At 41.0% G+C, this 12,098-nt stretch overlaps 1 long non-coding RNA gene across 1 annotated transcript; it reads left to right on the top strand.

The window, feature by feature from the left end:
* Window positions 1-3,004: 3,004 nt before the first annotated feature.
* On the top strand, window positions 3,005-8,741 carry LOC129514045 (uncharacterized). The gene is made up of 4 exons (XR_008665345.1): window positions 3,005-3,139; window positions 3,617-3,796; window positions 4,303-4,482; window positions 8,135-8,741. It is a non-coding gene; the product is annotated as an uncharacterized LOC129514045 (long non-coding RNA).
* The last annotated feature ends 3,357 nt before the right edge of the window (window positions 8,742-12,098 follow it).

Below are 12,098 nucleotides of genomic sequence, written 5' to 3'. Positions count from 1 at the left end.
TTGAAATTTTAGGTATATATATATATATATACATATATATGTATGTATATATATATAGCTTCAAAAGGTTTTATTCTATATATATGTATGTATATATGAATAGATGGACACTGACTTTTATACATCAGGTCCTGTCATCATGGAAACAACTCCAAAACCAAGGAAAGAGAAAAGTAATGCATATAGAAAGGCTACATTCTGTCTGCTAGATGCCCTTCCACACCAGAAAGAAAATCTTCCATTTCCTGCCTGGGAGTAGATGGTGCGCTCAGGGCCCACAAAGGATTGAGGCCTAGAGGGGAGTGTGGATGAGGATGGCCAAATGCTGTGCAGGCAGGGGCTTAGGAAGTGGATGCTTCCGGGGATGAGTAGGAGACCGTGACCAGAGGAGTGTAGTAGCTTGGGTGAGTGTAAAAGGGAGGTGAAACTTGTGTCATGTTTCCTTTGAATTCCCAGAATTTACACTCTGCTTTTTGGTGTAGTCCTGACAGGGTGTACAATGGAAAGAACAGGCATGTATGACGATTCTGCCCTGACACGGTGCTGATCCAAATGTTATGGGCAACAAGGGCCACACCTCTCTACATTATGCGTCCTTTGAGGGGAATGTCTCAATAGAGAAGTGTTTTTTACACAAAGGAAATACAGATGCAAAAAAACAAGGTACATATCTACTTTTGTTTACGAAGGAGTTGACATTATAAATATATATATAGCGGCAAAAGGTTTTATTCTACACACACACACACACATATATGAAAATATCAACACTGAGTTTTATACATCAGGAATTGTCATCATGGAAACAACTTCAAAACCAAGGCAGGGGGAGGGAAAGAGAAAAGTAATGCATATAGAAGGGCAACATTCTGTCCGCTGGCCACCCTTCCACCCCAGAGACAAAATCTTCCCATTCATGCCTGGCAGTACACGGTTTGTTCAGGGCCCCCAAAGGATTGAAGGCCTAGCAGGAAGTGTGGATGATGATGGCCGAATGCTGTGTAGGGGTTTAGGAAATGGATGCTTCTGGGGATGAGTAGGAGACCGTGACCCAGAGGAGTTAGAGTAGCTTGGGTGAGTGTAAATGGGAGGAGATAGCATCAGGTTGTAATAGGCCGTGGGCGCTCTAGGCCCTAAGGTTCAGAAGATGAGAGCAAGGGGATCAGGTCATGACATCCTACAGGGGGTATGTACTTCTGCTGGTAGCCACTCTGCCAGCCACGTACCAAGGTGAGGTCTCCCATTCTGCAGAGTAGCTCCTGCTCAGCCTGTGTAGTTCCTATTATTACTATTGTTTCGTAACCTCTATAAACAACAGGGGCTTGGACCCCTGGCCCTCGAGATCGAGTCACATGCTCTTCAGAGTGAGCCAGACAGGCAACCCGAGAATAACTATTTTTATGCCCATTTCTATGGATGAGGAAATTGCGATAAGGCTAAGTGGTCACTGTGAAGTGACAGAGTTCAACCCAGGTAGAGTTGCCTCCTGAGGTCCTGCTCTTCCTAAACACACAGGCTTCTCTTTTAATAGAGTGGTGAATAATCACTCATAAATATTGTACTTCCAGGGCTTAGGAAATGGATGCTTCTGGGGATGAGTAGGAGACTGTGACCCAAAGGAGTAGAGTAGCTTGTCTGAGTGTAAAAGGGAGGTGAAACTTGTGGCACGTTTCCTTTAAATTCCCAAATTTATATTGTGCTTCTTGGTGTAGTGCTGACAGGCTGCACAATGCTGCACTGACACGGTGCTGAGATGAGTCTTCAGGACGTAAAGGGCAACACCGCTCACCGTTATGCAGCCTTTGAGGAGAATGTGTCACTGGAGAATCTGTTTTTATTATACAAAGGACATACAGAGGCCAAAAACAAGGTACATATCAACTTTTTTTTTTCCAAGTAGTTGTCAGGTCCTGTCATCATGGAAACAACTCCAAAACCAAGGCAGGGGTAGGGAAAGAGAATAGTATTGCATATAGAAAGGCAACATTCTGTCCGCTAGCCGCCCTTCCACCCCAGAAAGAAAATCTTCCCATTCGTGCCCGGCACTACACGGTGCGTTCAGGGCCCACAAAGGATTAAAGGCCTGTGGGGGAGTGTGGTGATGATGATGGCCGAATGCTGTGCAGGCAGGGGCTTAGGAAGTGGATGCTTCCGGGGATGAGTAGGAGACCGTGACCCAGAGCAGTAGAGTAGCTTGGGTGAGTGTAAAAGGAGGTGAAACTTGTGTCATGTTTCCTTTAAATACCCAGAATGCACTTGTGCTTCTTGGTATAGTCCTGACAGGGTGTACAATGGAAAGAACAGGCATGTGCGACGATTCTGCCCTGACATGGTGCTGATCCAAATGTTATGGACAACAAGGGCCATACCGCTCTACATTATGCGTACTTTGAGGAGAATGTCTCAATAGAGAAGCTGTTTTTTACACAAAGCAAATACAGATGCAAAAAACGAGGTACGTATCAACTTTTTCTTTATAAAGGAGTTGACATTATAAATATATATATAGCGGCAAAAAGGTTTTATTCTATATATATATATATATATATATACACATATATTTGAAAATATCGACACCGAGTTTTATACATCCGGTATTGTCATCATGGAACAACTCCACAACCAAGGCAGGGGGAGGGAAAGAGAAAAGTAATGCATATAGAAAGGCAACATTCTGTCCGCTAGCCGCCCTTCCACCAGGAAGGAAAATCTTCCCATTCATGCCTGGCAGTACAGGGTGCATTCAGGGCCCACGAAGGATTGAAGGCCTAGAGGGGAGTGTGGTGATGCTGATGGCCGATTGCTGTGCAGGCAGGGGCTTAGGAAGTGGATGCTTCCGGGGATGAGTAGGAGACCGTTACCCAGAGGAGTAGAGTAGCTTGGGTGATTGTAAATGGAGGTGAAACTTGTGTCATGTTTCCTTTGAATTCCCAGAATTTACACTCTGCTTCTTGGTGTAGTCCTGACGGTGTACAATGGAAAGAACAGGCATGTGTGACGATTCTGCCCTGACACGGTGCTGATCCAAATGTTATGTACAAGAAGGGCCACACCGCTCTACATTATGCGTCCTTTGGGGAGAGTGTCTCAATAGAGAAGCTGTTTTTTACACAAAGCAAATACAGACGCAAAGAACATGGTACGTATCAACTTTTTGTTTAAAAAGGAGTTGACATTATAAATATATATATGTAGCGTCAAAGGGTTTATTCTATATATACGTGTGTGTGTGTATATATATACATATATATATACACACACACACACGTATATATGAAAATATCGACACTGAGTTTTATACATCAGGTATTGTCATCCTGGAACAACTCCAAAATCAAGGCAGGGGGAGGGAAAGAAAAATGTAATGCATATAGACAGGCAACATTCTGTGTGCTAGCCACCCTACCACCCCAGAAAGAAAATCTTCCCATTCATGCTTGGAAGTAGATGGTGCGCTTAGGTCCCAAAAAGGGCTTAGGGAGTGGATGCTTCCGGGGATGAGTAGGAGACCGTGACCCACAGGAGTAGAGTAGCTTGGGTGAGTGTAAAAGGGAGGAGAAACTTGTGGCATGTTTCGTTTCAATTCCCAGAATTTGCATTCTGTTTGTTGGTGTAGTGCAGATTGGCTGTACAATGGAAAGAACAGACCTGTGCGACTCTTCTGCCCCAACACGGTGCTGAGAAATGTCTTAAGGACCTCAAGGGCAACACCTCTCACCATTATGCGACCTTTGAGGACAATGTGTCAATAGAGAAGCTGTTTTTATACAACGGAAATACAGAGCCCAAAAACAAGGTACATATCACCTTTTTTTTTTTTTTTGCAAGTAGTTGAGATTATAAATTATATATATTTATATATATATTTATATATATTCAAAAGGTTTTATTATATATATATTTATGAACACATCGACACCGAATTTTATACATCAGGTCCTGGTCATCATGGAACAACTCCAAAACCAAGGCAGGGGTAGGGAAAGAGAAAAGTAATGCATATAGAAAGGCAACATTCTGTCCACTAGCCGCCCTTCCAACCCCAGAAAGAATATCTTTCCATTCGTGCCTGGCAGTACAGGGTGCATTCAGGGCCCACAAAGGATTGAAGGCCTAGAGGGGAGTGTGGTGATGATGATGGCCGAATGCTGTGCAGGGGCTTAGGAAATGGATGCTTCCGGGGATGAGTAGGAGACCGTGACCCAGTGGAGTAAAGTAGCTTGGGTGAGTGTAAAAGGGAGGAGAAACTTGTGGCATGTTTCGTTTAAATTCCCAGAATTTGCATTCTGTTTCTTGGTGTAGTGCTGACAGGCTATACAACGGACAGAACAGACCTGTGCAACATCTCTGCCCCGACACAGTGCTGAGAAAAGTCTTAAGGACCTCAAGGGCAACACCTCTCACCATTATGTGGCCTTTGAGGAGAATGTGTCAATAGAGAAGCTGTTTTTATACAAAGGAGATACAGAGCCCAAAAACAAGGTACATATCAACTTTTTTTTTTTTTGCAAGTAGTTGAGATTATAAATTATATATATATATATAGATAGATACAGAAGGTTTTATTCTATATATGTATATATGTGTATTTATGAACACATTGACACCGAATTTTATATATTAGGTCCTGTCATCATGGAAACAACTCCAAAACCAAGGCAGGGGGAGGGAAAGAGAAAAGTAATGCATATAGAAGGGCAACATTCTGTCCGCTAGCCACCCTTCCACCCGAGACAAAATCTTCCCATTCATGCCTGGCAGTACACGGTTTGTTCAGGGCCCCCAAAGGATTGAAGGCCTAGCGGGAAGTGTGGATGATGATGGCCGAATGCTGTGCAGGGGTTTAGGAAATGGATGCTTCTGGGGATGAGTAGGAGACCGTGACCCAGAGGAGTTAGAGTAGCTTGGGTGAGTGTAAATGGGAGGAGATAGCATCAGGTTGTAATAGGCCGTGGGCGCTCTAGGCCCTAAGGTTCAGAAGATGAGAGCAAGGGGATCAGGTCATGACATCCTACAGGGGGTATGTACTTCTGCTGGTAGCCACTCTGCCAGCCACGTACCAAGGTGAGGTCTCCCATTCTGCAGAGTAGCTCCTGCTCAGCCTGTGTAGTTCCTATTATTACTATTGTTTCGTAACCTCTATAAACAACAGGGGCTTGGACCCCTGGCCCTCGAGATCGAGTCACATGCTCTTCAGAGTGAGCCAGACAGGCGACCCGAGAATAACTATTTTTATGCCCATATTTGTGGATGAAAAACAGAATAATACTATCCGAGAAAGAAAAACAACATCAACTCTGGTTGATAGAAGCTGTTTTCCATGAGGTGTAGATTAACGATTCTGATATCGCTTCACGTGTACGCTGGAATTGAATGAGTAAATGGATGGTGACAGCCAGGCTTCTTACTGTTGGGACTGGGAACTGACAAGCAAGGGAAGGAGGCTTAAACGATCCATTTGTTAATGACTTAAGAGTCAGTGACATCAGTAAGAATTCATTTTTAGCTCACTATAGTTACAGCTGATTGCACAAAAAGTGTTGACAATGTGTATTATCTACATGGGTTAGTGTATATATATATATATGTATTTCTTTGTCAGATGAGAGGACATACAATAAACAACACTCTGGTAGCAATGTACAGACCATCACCCAGATCCTGGGATCGAATCTCACTGCCCAGTAAAAAGCATGAGGGCGGGCAGCCCAGGTGGCTCAGCGGTTTAGCGCTGCCTTTAGTCCAGGGCATGATCCTGGGGACCTGGGATTGAGTCCCACGTCGGGCTCCCTGCATGGAGCCTGCTTCTCCCTCTCCCTGTGTCTTTGCCTCTCTGTGTGTCTCTCATGGATAAATAAATAAAATCTTAAAAGAAGCAAACAAACAAATAAAGGAATGAGGGCTCCCTGGAGAAACGGTTGATTCCCAGGAATGGAGCAGTGTAAAATGAGCCTGGGGCACCTGGCAGTACCAAAGTAAGAAACTGTTAAAATGAAACGAGCAAGCCCACATAGATGGGACCCAACTGAAATAGCTCCTGACAGCCAAAACTGGAACAATGTGAACAACAAAATTAATTTAGTACTGGAGTAGAGTGCCAAATACCAATAAATGTTCACCAGTCCATGCTGATATGAAGAAATGACTGAATAAAATAGGAAAAAGAAAATATTCCAAATTTATTACAGAGGTACTTTAACTTCTAAAGGAGGACGAGCCTAACACACTACTCTAGTGTGGGCTGCACATGGAGACCTCCTTCCAAACAATACAGTATGCAAAGAAGGGAAAAGAGAACAACTATACAGTGGAGAAACCTGACAGAGACTATTTCACCATGGGGACTAATAACAGTCACAAATCAAGTTGATAGTATGTACCCTTGATATGATAAAAATGGTACTTTAGGTAGACAAATGCCAATAGAGGGGAATTCTACAACACACCTGACTAGTATGACTAAAAACGGTCAAGGTCACCAAAGACAAAGTCTGAGAAACCTTCACAGCTGAGAGGAGCCTAATGAGACAATGACAACTAAATGTAAGAGGAGATCCTGGAGTAAAAAAAAAAAAAAAGAAAGAAAGAAAAGATATTAGATTAGCGGAAAACTAAGAAAATCTGAATGAAGTATAGATTATAGTTAATAACAGTGTATCAATCAATATCAATTCACTAACTGAAATGAATGTACCAATCTAAGGGAAGATGTTAGTGATCAGGGAAACAAGGTATAAGGCATACTGGAACTCTGTATTATCTTCATAATCTTTCCATAGATCTGAAATTGCTCCAAAAAATAAGGTCCATTAAAATTATTATTTTTTAAAAAGCCAAGAAAGAAAACCCAAAACATATGTAATACTGGTGTACAAGAAAGAGGATATTACAAATTTATGTCTAAAGGATAAACTACTGGGTAGTTGTAGACTATCCTACTGAGTCTACTACTCAGTAGATTGAGTAGTCTATCCTTTAGTGATCTGGGGACTACTGGCTGTTCACATGGGAAATAAAATTGAATTACAGTTTCACTCCACATATAAATGACAGTTGGACTAAAATTCAAGTATGTGAAAACAGTTTACACTATCAGAAGAAAATCTTAGGGAATAGCTTCATGATCTTGCAGTAGGTAGGAAAGCATAAGAAAAAAAGCATTAACCCTACAGAAAACATTGATTTGTCCACATAAAAGTTACCAACTTCAATAAAAGAAATACCATTTAAGAAAAAAAAGAGGACAAATGGGTGGCCAGAAAAAAATGGTGTTTCAATCTAAAATGCCCCATCATATACAAAACACAAAGAAATTGTGTAAAAAAACATAAGAAAATGCTAATCAATAGAAAAATGGGAAAGGAGATGAATTGAAAAATCATGGAACAAATGGCCATCAAACAAGTGGAAATAGGCTCAATAGGGGTAGTAATGCACATTTAACACTTAAGACGCCATGTTTTACCCCTCAGATAAAAATTATAAAGGCTTATAATACCGAAGCTCAGAAGAATTACAAGAGAAAGATCTTTAGTGCACTGTCTATGGTCATCAAGTGCTTTAAACCCTCTGGAGGACAATTTGATAACATCCATATAATATTTACATCTTTTCTTCCAAAATATTACAAAAAGGGCAAAGCTGAGGCTTTCATCAACAGAATTATGATACTATAGTTCATTGAGCTGTGAAATGATGGAAGAGTATGCCTTAGTTTAGAAGAATGACATAGAGATACAGATCTATGTATAGAAAGGTTATCTAGACACACACACCCCATGGAAATACAGCTCTGACACATTACTTGGTTTAGAAAGAAAGTTATAGAACAATCCACAGAGTAGGACAGAATATGATTAAAAAGGAACAAAAAGACATAGATTTCTGTATGTCCATCCCTATATATTTATTTATATCCATCTAGAAGTGCTCGATGCATTAAACAATATGTTTATGCACATCCCTATATAAGTGTTTAATGCACAGAACATTCTTGAAGGATACTTGTCAAACGGTGAAAGAAATGAGATTGGGGGCAAGGGCAAAACGGGTAAAGAATTCTTTTCCTTTTTTATCTATGCATCTTTGACAATGTATTACTTGTGTAATTAAACTTTTTTTTTTTTCTCCTTAGTGAAATAAGTAGAAAGGGGAAGAGGGAGAAATGGTATGTTTCACCTGGAAAGTATTTGAAAGCATTTTTGCTCCTGAGCACTATGTGTGTTGGAGTGGCCGCTCTCCTGCTGCATGAGGAGCATGCTCTCTCGCTCTGTACTCCGGAGACGACAGTGCCAAGCAACACTACCTGGGGTAGGAGAATGACCCCTGACCCGTAAACTGCAGCTTGTCTGCAAGGAGCTACAGGGAACCATAAGCATCTCGTGTGCACCATGCTTTTGGAGCTTCCCTGAATGTAGTGACTCTTGGAACAGGACTCAACCCTGGTTGGGACACACAGGTCAAAAATATCACCAAGCCAGGTGTGAGTCACACAGGCACTTTAGATTTGCACCAAGTGAGCCAGCTATGTGTGGAAAGTCCTTTTCAAATCTGAGTAGCCTCAACTGTTTCCATGATGACCCTTCCACTGCCCCAGAAACTAGAAGTACTCCATTCTAATCATTCCTCGAGATAGATGTAGGCAACAATATTTTGCACTCCATTAAACTGGGGCAAATAGCATAAAACTTACTCATTATACAACTGTAGTAAGTTTATGGCTCAAATAAATTTTATCCATAATTTCCCAAACCACTATAGAAAGTTGAATCATTTATTTTATATACTAGAACACAATGTGGGACTATATAAAACCTAAAACGAAGAAAATATTTTTTTTTTTTTCTGAAGGACTGGCTTCCATGGTAATGTCTTGAGGAAAAAAATAAGATTTCTATGTATTTGAAAATCAAAATCACTTCTTACAGAAAACTAATCCTCAGTGGAAACAATGGAAAAAAATCATAATTGATGGATAAAGATGAGACAAAACCTGCCAAAGATAAGTTATAGATATGCTTGAAAGAGCAAAGAATGAGATTTCCAAATTTGTCATTCAGCTTTGTTAAAATCATGGTGCTAGTCCCTGCCCACACCGAAGACTGCTATCTCAGCTGCTTACAGATGGCACTGGGGAAGCCAGATTCAGGACAGTCAATGCAACACACTGAATGTTATTTTTAGTCACACACTAAGCTACTTCTTTTGAGGGGCCTTAAAAATACAAGGCATAGCTCCTCAAGCCCGCTCACATTCTGTATTAAAAGTTTCTCAAAGGGTCCATGAATTTACATTTTTAAAAAGTACTGGTTCTCAGGCCTGTAAGTACAGAAAGCAAACTGATGGTTGCCAGAAGGGAGGTGGGTGGGGGGCATGGGCAGAATGGGTGAAGGGGCATGGGAGACACAGGCTCCTAGTTATGTGATGAATAATTCACGGGAGTCAAAGGCACAGCCTGAGGAATCTAGGCAATGAGGGCACCTGGGTGGCTCAGCAGTTGAGCATCTGCCTTCAGTGCAGGTCACGATCCTGGGGTCCTGGCATCAAGCCCTGCATCTGTTGTGCCCAAGATTGCGAATCTGAGAAACCACCAAGGAGCCGACACCGATGCAAACACACGAGGGTTTATTTACAAGCTCAAGCTTGGGTCCAAGTGTACCCGACACAGCAGAGCAGGGACTTGGACCCCGAGACTAAGAGGCGTAGCAGCATTATAGGGGCCAGTGGCCAATGGGATACACAGAAAGTTGCAGTCATGTCGGTCCACATGCAGGTGGCCAATTGAATTACACCTTACCCTATAGTATCCATTTGAGCTTGCCTATTACTTTGGTCAGAATTGGCGCCCAGAATTGCACAAAGCAGTGTTACATTGTTATGAGCCTATTTCCGATTAGGGTGTGCCCAGCGGCTTGACTAGGGTGGGGCGGTGCCTTAAGCAATAAGTAGGTCATGTGGGGGTGATACAGGAGGTGGCAGGTGTAGCACAAAATGGAGTTAGTCCTGCTCTGCTTGTCCAGGGGTAGGGGATTTTTGTTAACTTTCCTGGGTCCCACAATTTCTTCCTTGCAGTATAAGACTTTGTTTTTCACTTTCAGCTTGAAGATTTCTTGCAATAACCTGAACCTGGTCTTGGAGATCAATTCTAGTCTTTCTTTACACTGCACTCTGCTGTAGGCATCATCTAGTTGCTCTCAGAGCCACATATTTTCACTTCGTAGTTGAGATAATCTCTCTTCTATGGATTTCTGCTTTCCAATGTATTTATTCACTTGTTCATTTTGATATTTCTGTTCAATTTCCTTTTTCTGGCACTGTGTTTGTTTTAGGTTTCTTTGTACATGTTCTAAAGCCCAAGTATTCTCTGAGAGCATCTCTTGTATACTGGAGCTCAATTTCCAGGGTATTGAATTTACTTTCAGCTTCAGAAAGTTGCTGAGAAAGCACCTCATTGTTATCTTTTAGGTTAGAACATCAAAGTTCATTTTGTCCTGTAAATGACACCACTCATCTTCTGCTCTCTGGAAAGCAAGTGCTAAGGTTTCTTTCTCATGCCTGACTTTGATCATGATCCTGTCTAGCAATAGCCAGTCTAGCTTGGTATGATTGAAGTTTTGATTCCAGTCTTCCTCTGTTTAGCTTTTCATCCTGCAGTTTAGAGTTCAGTATGGTATTCTCAGTTGTCACAACATTCAGCTGCCCAGTAGATTGGAATAGTGTATTTGTTAATGTTACCTTATTCAGTTTTATGGCGTTTTGAAGACTCCTTTTCTTTTTCAATTTCAGTGTCTTCACAATATTTCTTTTCCTTTTCCTGCTTCTGATTCCTTATTGTGTCTATTTCCAGTCTTAGCATGGCAATTTCATCTTGCAACATGTGGTTTTTATGTAGCAGACCTTTTTCTTTTTCATGAGTAGGAGAAACCTAAGTAAAACAAGAGTCTTTTAGCTGGACCTCAATAAAATGACATTATCATGATTTTCTCTGAAATTAAAGAATAACCTATGTTTATACAAGGAATAGGTTGTAGTTAAGTGGAAAAACATAAAGGTGGATCCAAGCCTCAAACTTTTATACAAGCATAAATTCCCCAAATTTCAAAAATTTAATTGAAGACAATGAATTCACGAAAGAAAAATCATGACAAAATCCTAAGAATCTCAGAATTGGAAAGGTCCTTCTCTGATTTACAACAAACCCAGAAGGCCTGAAATAAAAGACTAATACATCTTACTACACTAAAATTGAGTTTACAGTCTGATATCTAACATAGTCCACAGGAAAATCCTTAGCTCTGCATATATTTGGACAGATTCAATTTCCTAACCTTACTTTTTTCCTGAGAATATTCCATAATATTCTACTTTTCTAACATTTCTATAGTCAGTTATAATAATTCTATCTACTGATAACTAATCTAGACATGGTACTACAAACACTTCTGTACATATTGATCTCTTTTAGTTACCAGCATTCCAGAAAGGAGAGGTTAAAAATACTAAGTGATCTGCAGGACATTCCCCAGGTCTTTGGTACTCCACTACTACTGTCCTGGCATCTAACTCCAGCTACTTCTCTAGTGTGAGTCATAAATACAAAAGAAGCCTTATATTTCAGGAGTGGCTGGGTAGCTCAGTCAGTTAAGCCTCTGCCTTCGGCTGGGGTCATGGTCTCTGAGTCCTGAGATCAAGTCACATGTCAGGCTCCCTGCTCCACAGAAAGCCTGCTTCTCCCTCTCCCTCTGCGTCCGTTCCCCCTGCTTGTGCTCTCCCTGTCAAATGAATCCATAAAATTTCTTACAAAGAAAAACAAAAAGCAGCAGCAGCCTTACATTTCAAAATACCAATGCTAACTCAGGTAAAATTTAGGTAGCTCCTAGAAAAATCATGAGATTATCTGTGGCTGCAACAAATTTTATTTCCTCTTCAGATGTTTAAAATGGCAATAAATGTAAAATAGGGGAAAATACACTGAGCTATTTTATTAAGAACAAAAGACATCAATAAATTATCAGTTAAGTATATATTACAGCATATGATTGTTTCAAAAGCTCCTTGTAATGAAATTGGATACTACTTGGAGCAAATTGTTACTCTTC

Source organism: Nyctereutes procyonoides, unplaced genomic scaffold (genome assembly GCF_905146905.1).
Source record: "Nyctereutes procyonoides isolate TBG_1078 unplaced genomic scaffold, NYPRO_anot_genome, whole genome shotgun sequence".
Classification (NCBI taxonomy): Eukaryota; Metazoa; Chordata; class Mammalia; order Carnivora; family Canidae; genus Nyctereutes; species Nyctereutes procyonoides.
This window is presented reverse-complemented; position numbering and strand designations above follow the sequence as displayed.